This window comes from Pan troglodytes, chromosome 8 (assembly GCF_028858775.2).
Source record: "Pan troglodytes isolate AG18354 chromosome 8, NHGRI_mPanTro3-v2.0_pri, whole genome shotgun sequence".
Taxonomy (NCBI): domain Eukaryota; kingdom Metazoa; phylum Chordata; class Mammalia; order Primates; family Hominidae; genus Pan; species Pan troglodytes.
The window spans coordinates 29,366,464-29,374,348 of NC_072406.2; the positions used below are offsets into that span (position 1 = coordinate 29,366,464).

At 40.3% G+C, this 7,885-nt stretch overlaps 1 non-coding gene across 1 annotated transcript; it reads right to left on the reverse strand.

The window, feature by feature from the left end:
• Positions 1–542: 542 nt before the first annotated feature.
• LOC112204729 (U6 spliceosomal RNA) lies at positions 543–649 on the reverse strand. Its single transcript, XR_002938379.1, has one exon. It is a non-coding gene; the product is annotated as a U6 spliceosomal RNA (small nuclear RNA).
• Between the last annotated feature and the right edge of the window lie 7,236 nt (positions 650–7,885).

Below are 7,885 nucleotides of genomic sequence, written 5' to 3' on the forward strand. Positions count from 1 at the left end.
ACCCAGTATTGGGATTGCTGAATTAAATGTTAGTTTTACTTTTAGTTCTTTAAGGAATCTCCACACTGTTTTCTATAGTGGGTTTACTAGTTTACATTCCCACCAGCAATGTAGAAGTGTTCCCTGTCCACTGCATCCATGCCAACATCTGGTTTTTGATTTTTTTATTGTGGCCATTCTTGCAGGAGTAAGGTGGTATTGCATTGTGGTTTTGATTTGTATTTCCAAGATTATTAGTGATGTTGAGAATTTTTTCATATGTTTCTTGGCCTTTTGTGTATCTTCTTTTGAGAATTGTCTATTCCTGTTCTTAGCCCACTTTTTGATGGGATTGTTTTTTCCTTACTGATTTGTTTGAGTTCCTTGTAGATTCCGGATATTAGCCCTTTGTCAGATATATAGAGTGTGAAGATTTTCTCTCACTCTGTGGGTTGTCTGTTTACTCCGCTGACTGTTCCTTTTGCCATGCAAAAGCTCTTTAATTAAGTCCCAACTATTTATCTTTGTTTTTAATACATTTGCTTTTGGGTTCTTGGTCATGAAAAAATATGGAATGCTTCATGAATTTGCATGTCATCCTTGCGCAGGGGCCATGCTAATCTTCTCTGTATCATTCCAATTTTAGTATATGTGCTACAGAAACAAGCATGTTCTTTTCTAATTGAATTAATCCCCGTAGCACTTCTTGTAGAACAGGCCTGGTGTTGATGAAATCTTTCAGCTTTTCTTTGTCTGGGGAAGTCTTTATTTCTCCTTCATGCTTAAAGGATATTTTCATCAGACATACTATTCTAGTGTAAAAAATTTTTCCTTCTACACTTTAGATATATCATGTCACTCTCTCTGGCCTGTAAAGGTTTCCACTCTAAAGTCTGCTTCCAGATGTATTGGAGCTCCATTGTATCTTATTTCTTTTCTGTTGCTGCTATTAGGATCCCTTCATTATTTTTGAACTTTGGGAGTTTATCAAATGCCTTGTAGTAGTCTTCTTTGGGTTAAATCTGCTTGGTGTTCTATAATCTTCCGGTACTTGAGTACTGGTATCTTTCTCTGGGTTTGGGACATTCTCCGATATTATCTCTTTGAATAAAGTTTCTACCCCCTTCTCTTTCTCTGCCTCCTCTTGAAGGCCAATAACTCTTAGATTTGCACTGTTGAGGCTATTTTCTAGATCCTGTAGCTATGCTTTACTTTTTTTTGTCTCCTCTGTGTATTTTCAAATAGCTTGCCTTTAAGCTCACTAATTCTTTCTTCTCCTTCACCAATTCTGATATTAAGAGACTCTGATGCATTGTTCGGTATGTCAGCTTCATTTTTCAACTCTATAATTTCTACTTGATTCTTTTTAATAATTTCAACCTCTTTGTTAAATTTATCTGATTGAATCTTGAATTCTTTGTGTTATCTTAAATTTCTTTGTGCTTTCTCAGCATAGCTATTTTGAATTCTCTGTCTGAAAGGTCATACCTATCTGTTTCTCCAGGATTGGTCCCTAGTACCTTATTCAATTCATTTGGTGAGGTCATATTTTCCTGGATGATCTTGATGCTTGTAGATGATCACCATTGTCTGGGCATTGAGTAATTAGGCAGTTATTGTAGATGTCACAGTCTGAGCTTATTTGTACCCAACCTTCTTGAGAAGGCATTCCAGTTATTCAAAGGGACTTGGGCCCCAAAACCAACAATGCTGTGGTTCTTGCAGACTATAGAGTTACTGCCTTGGTAGTCTTGGATAAGATTTGGAAGAATTCTCTGGGTTACCAGGCACAGACATTTTTATTTTCCCTTACTTTTTCCCAAACAAAGTCTCTCTTTCTTTGTGCTGGGCCTCCTGGAACTAGGGGTGGGGAAACACAAGCACCTTTGTGGCCACCACCACTGAGACTGTTTTAGTTCAGACCTGAAGCCAGCACAGCACTAGTCTCACCCAAGGCCCACTGTAACAACTACCTGCCTAAGTTTGCTCAAGGCCCTAGGGCTCTACAATCAGCAGGTGGCAAAGCCAGCCAGGTTTGTGTCCTTCCCTTCAGTGCAATGAGTTCCCCCAGGCCCCAGGTGGGTTCAGAGATGCTGTCTGGAGCCAGGGATTGAAGTCAAAACCTTTAGAAATTTCTCTGGTGTCCTAGTCTACTGTGGCTAAGCTGGCACTCACATCACAAGACAAAGCCCTTCTCACTCTTCCCTCTCAAAGCCCAAGTGCTCTTCAGTCAGCTTGTGATGCGTGCTGCCAGGCCTGAGACTCACCCTTCAGGGCAGTGGGCTCTCCTCTGGCCCAGGCAGGTCCAGAAAAGCTGACCAAGAGCCTAGACCTGGACTCGAAGACCCGAAGAGCCTGCTTGGTGCTCAACCCCACTGTGGTTGAGCTGGCATCTAATGTGCAAGACAGAGTGCCCTTTACTTTCCTCTCTGCTTTTCTTTAACAGAGTCTTTCGCCATAGCCACCACAGCTGGGAATGCGCTGGGTCATATGTGAAGCCAACAGGTCTGAGAATCCAGTGCTTACAGTGTATTACCTGGTTATTACTGTTGGTTATTCAAGGTGCAGGGGCTCTGTAGTCAGCAGATGATGAATCCTGCCAGGTGACACGGCAGGACTGAGTTCAACACAAAGTCCCCAGTCACTGTGCTCTTCCTCTCCCAAGTGTGCAATTTCTCTGTGCCATGTGGCTGCTGCCAGAGGGTGGAAGAGGAGTGGCACAAGCACTCCCTTAACTTCCCTGGCTGGTGTCTCAATAGGTCTCATGCTTCCCCAGTCCACTGGGTTCAGCACTATATCTTCCCTAGAAATTGCAGTCCATGTAGCCTAGACTACACCTCAAGTTCACTTAGGGCTCCCTGAACACTAAAACATGCGGTGGCAAGCCTTGCCAGAACTCAAGCTCTAACCTCTGGGATGAGTGATTCCTCTCTGGCTAGGGCCAGTCCAAATTCTTCCTCCATAGGTGGACATCAGCTGAGCACAGCGTGGTTCTGCTCTTCACTGTGACAGGGCAACACCAAGATCAATGCAAAGCCTCACAATCGCTGCGCTCTCCCTCTCCCAAGAGCACAGATTCTCCATCACCACTGCAAGGGGATAGGGGAGGAGTGGTGTAGGCAATGCAAGACTGTCTTTCCTGCCCTTTTCAATGACTCCTTCAGCGATATAAAGTTAAAACAAGGTATTGTGATTGCTCACCTTTTTTGGCTCTTATAATGGTGCTTTTCATGTGTGGTTAGTTGTTAAAATTTGGTGTTCCTGTAGGGTGGGGAATGAATAGTGTAGACTTCTATTCAGCTGTATTTCTCTATACACCTTGTTCAATTTTTCTTATATTTTCAGCATTTTAAAATATTGGTATGAGAAGTGAAATACCACCATCATAAAAATCAAAAGTAGGTTGCAGTTATCATTTGGCCAGGTGCCTGACAGCAAGAAAACAACATTGTAGACTAAGAAACAAGTGGCTTTTGGTGTGCTATAGTTAAGACATTTGGGGCTGGGCACAGGGGCTCATGCCTGTAATCCCAGCACTTTGGGATCCCAAGGTGGGAGGATTGCTTGAGGCCAGGAGTTAGAGACCAGCCTGGCCAACATGGTGAAAACCATCTCTTCTAAAAATACAAAAATTAGCTAGGCGTGGTGGCACATGCCTGTAATCCCAGCTACTGGGGAGGCTGAGGCAGGAGAATTGCTTGAACCTGGGAGGTGGAGTTTGCAGTGAGCTGAGATCATGCCACTGCACTCCAACTTGGGTGAGAGAGTAAGACTCTGCCTCAAAAAAAAAAAAAAAAAGAAAGAAAGAAAAGAAAAAAAAGACATTTGGTGCAACTACTGTCTTTGATAACTTGGAATCCAGGTCAAATGCTTTCCAAGTCCATCACAGGCACTGTACAGGCACAGATTATTACAATTCAGTGGCAGTTCTTCTGCTGATTTTTGGAGAGTATTACCAACAAAAAAATGAGTTCAGGCAAGAATAGACCTCTTTCAAATGCTGACTAAGAATTTTCAGTCAAACACAGAAAAGCCTGGGGCAAACATAAAATTAAGGCTGTTACCTTCCCATAAAAGCTTATCATTTTTGATGATCTTAGGGGAACAAGCCTCCTATTGAGGGAGAGAAGAATAGGTAAGTCATGTGTCCCTCAGAAATTGGGAGATGTAGAAGTTTTCTGCCCTGGCTAGGGGTATATTTTATCACAGAAATTGTTTAGAATTTCCAGAGTATGGAGAAAATAAATAGCAGCCCATCTTTTGATCTGTTTTCCTTTTAAATTCTCTATGGCCTTCACCTTGGGCCGCCTCCAATGCCTCCTCTTCTTTAGTGTGTCACTGGAACACAGAAGTCAGAAAATAAAGGAGGTACAGTTTAAGAAAACTGTCGATAAGGAATGTTCAATGTGATCATTGGAACAACCAACAGGAAGTAAATGGATTAGAAGCCTACAACATTTTTGAGAACATTATACTACCAAAAAAAAAAAAAAAACCCAAAAGTTTGACCTGCAAAATTCCATGATTGTTTCACCCTTGAAGTACCAAAGAATGATTTACTCTCCAATGTCCACTTCATATGTGACCCAAGAAGATAACGGATAGAGAAACTGTCAGAGGGCAAGACAAGGACCCGGGAGAAAAATAGTAAAAGGAATTACTCTACAAGAGAGTAGAACCAGGGCCAGGTATGGTGGCTCATGCTTGTAATCCCAGCACTTTGAGAGGTTGAGACAGGAGGATCACTGGAGGCCAGGAGTTCAAGACCAAGCTGAGCAGCATCATGAGATCCCATTTCTACAAAAATTCAAAAAATTAGGCAGGTGCGGTAATGCATGCCTGTGGTCACAGCTACTAAGGAGGCTAAGGCGGGAAGTTCACTTGAGCTGGGAAGGTTGAGGCTGCAGTGATCTATGATGGTGCCACTGCCTTCCAGCCTGGGTGACAGAGCAAGGTCCTGTCTCTATTTAAAAAACAGAGAGAAAATAAAGAGAGAGCAGACCGAGGTACAGGCAGATGGGCAAATCAAGCAACTTACCTCTCTACCAGGCAAGGAGTCTGCAGTGACCGGCTGCCAGTATTTGATAACTTCTATGGGTCACTGAAGGGAGAGCCATTGCAGTTCTTCCCCACTATCACATTCTAGGTGTGTCTATGTTATACTCTAGGAGGATAGTCTGACAACAATTTGCCTTCACAGGTTGCCAGGCCATGAGGAGACATGCTCAGACCCAATGGAGACAACCACATCTCATCCAGAAATTGTGGATTTGAACTGTTTGCCATAACTGCTGAGACTTTGAATTGTCTATCTTGTGAAATGAATGTTCTATGGCTGGGAAGAAATATGTGCACAGATATTTGGATGGCCAGTAAAGGAGACCAAAGCATACGGCTGCTGTCTCTCCAAATACGCTTTTTCTTTCAGAAGTCATAGCTTTCTTGTGACTACATTTTGCAGCTCGCATGTGACTAGGGTTTTAAAGAATGCTAGCAGAAATAACACGTGCAACTCCTTGCTCACTTTCTTAAAAGGAAATAGATATCTGATTCCTCCTGTCTTTTCTTTTCCTGACATCTTGCATGTGATCTCTCTCATCATCTAGCTTTGATCATGGAAATGAGGACTATGCCCCTAGGTTATGGCAGAACAAAAGATAGAAGAGACTGAGTTCTCAAATGACAGATCTATCCCACCAAACTGGACCGTTACACAGACTTAGTTATGTGAGAAAGGTATGTGAACTTAAATTATTTCTGCCAGAGAATTTTAGGTTCTCATTGTTACAGCAGCTTGGTGTTCACCCCAATCAGTGTAGTAAGTATAGTTCTAGTTCATTCATCTTAACTGCCCATGAGTACCCAGATTTATTTGTTTCCTTATTTACAATGTTTCCCATTTATAGCTCTTATGTAAAATTCAGCATTGTCCGTTTCTCCAGACATGTCTTTATACACCTATGAGAGTTTTTCTAAAGCTGTGATGAACAATACAGTATCCTTTAGCCACAGGTGTGATTTAAATTTTAATTATTGAAAATACAAAAAAGCATTCATTTGTTACACTAACCACACTTCAGGTACTCATTAGCTCTATTAGTCACCTTCTGAACTGTGACTACCCTATTGGACAGTACTAATAGAAAACATTTCCATCATCACAAAGAATTCTTTTGAACAGCACTGCTCAAAGAGGTTTATATCGACTAGGATATAAACCTAGTCGTAAAATTTCTAAGTCATAGAATATGCACATCTTCAGTGTTACTACGTAATGACAAATAACTTATCAACATGATTACAGCAATTTATAGCAACTTATACAAGTTTTCACTTGCTAACAGCTTCACCTATACGATACTATGAAACTTTTCTTTTTGCCATAGAAATGGATGTGAATTATGACTGAGCAACTTGTTGTTTATTTAACCTCCATGTGCTTACTCTATATCCATTATTCTATTAGGTGCTTTTGGCTTTTTCTCAAATATTTACAAGAGTTATTTCTCTATTCTACACACAAACCTTTTGTTGGTTAGATGATGTGCAAATATCTTCTCTTCATCTACAGCTTCTGTTTAAACTTTGTTGGTGGTGTTTTGGTTTTGAACCAAAGAAGCTGATAATTTTAATTTAGTCACCCCTCTCTCTTTTTTACGTTAAGGTGTAAGATTTCATTTCTTAATTAAACAATCCTATCTTGCATCAAGTTAATAAAGATATTTTCATCTAAAAGATTGAAGTTTTACTAGTAACATTGAGATCTTTAATCCATATGGAAGGTATTGTATGTCACACTGGGTAGAAATTTAATTTTACTTTCTACCATCTGGAGAGCTAATTGTCCAAATATCATGTATTGAATAATCCATCTTTTGCACTTTGATGTGTACTGCCAACTCTGTCATCACCAAATTCCCTTATCTTCATAGGTCACTCTCTGAAATATCTATCTCAATCCACTAGTCTATTTGTTTAATCTTCCCATCATAACATGATGTCTCATTTCTTAAATTTATAAGTTTTAATATCTCAAAAGATGAGTCACTACATTCTTATTCTCTTTCTTCAAAATTATTTTGTCTGGTCTTGATACTTTTGTTTTTCCATATGAATTTTAAGATCTATTTGTCAATCTCAAAGACATACCGTTAGGATATTATGGTAGGCTAGAACATATCCTCTCCTGCCTCAAGACATTCCTGTCATAATCTTTGGAACCTGTGAATTTTTCCTTATTTGGAAAAAGGGTATTTGCAAACATGATGAGGTTAAGGATCTAAAGATGGGAACATTATCCTGGATTATCTTGTAATTGCAAGCATCCTTGTAGCGGGGAGGCAGAAAGAAATTTAAGCACACACACATGAGAATATGACATGAAGACAAAGGCAGATTGGAGTGATGTGGCTACAACCCAAGGGATGACAGTCTGCAAGGAACGGATTCTCTCCTAGAGCCTCCAGAGGGAACATGGCCCTCCCAACATCTTGATTTCAGCCCAGTGATACCAACTTCGGACTTCTGAATTTCAGAAATGTGAAAGAATAAATTTCTGTTTAAGCCACCAAGACTATGGTGATTTGTTACAGCTGCCATAGGAAACTAATGCAAATTTTGGTACCTGGAAATACAGTGCTGCTGTAACAAATACCTAAAAATGTGGAAGTAGATTTGGAATCTGACACTGAATAGAGTTGGGCAGAATTTTGTGGTGCATGATAGAAAAAGCATTGATTGCCTTACACATACTTCTGGTAGAAATATGGATGTTAAAGGGGCCATTGTAAGGCCCCAGAAGAAACTGGTAACACAGTAGAAAATGTCTATATCATCTTAAATATATATTATCATAAACAGAATGTTTGTAGACATGTGAATGTTGAAGACACTGTTTTTAAGTTTC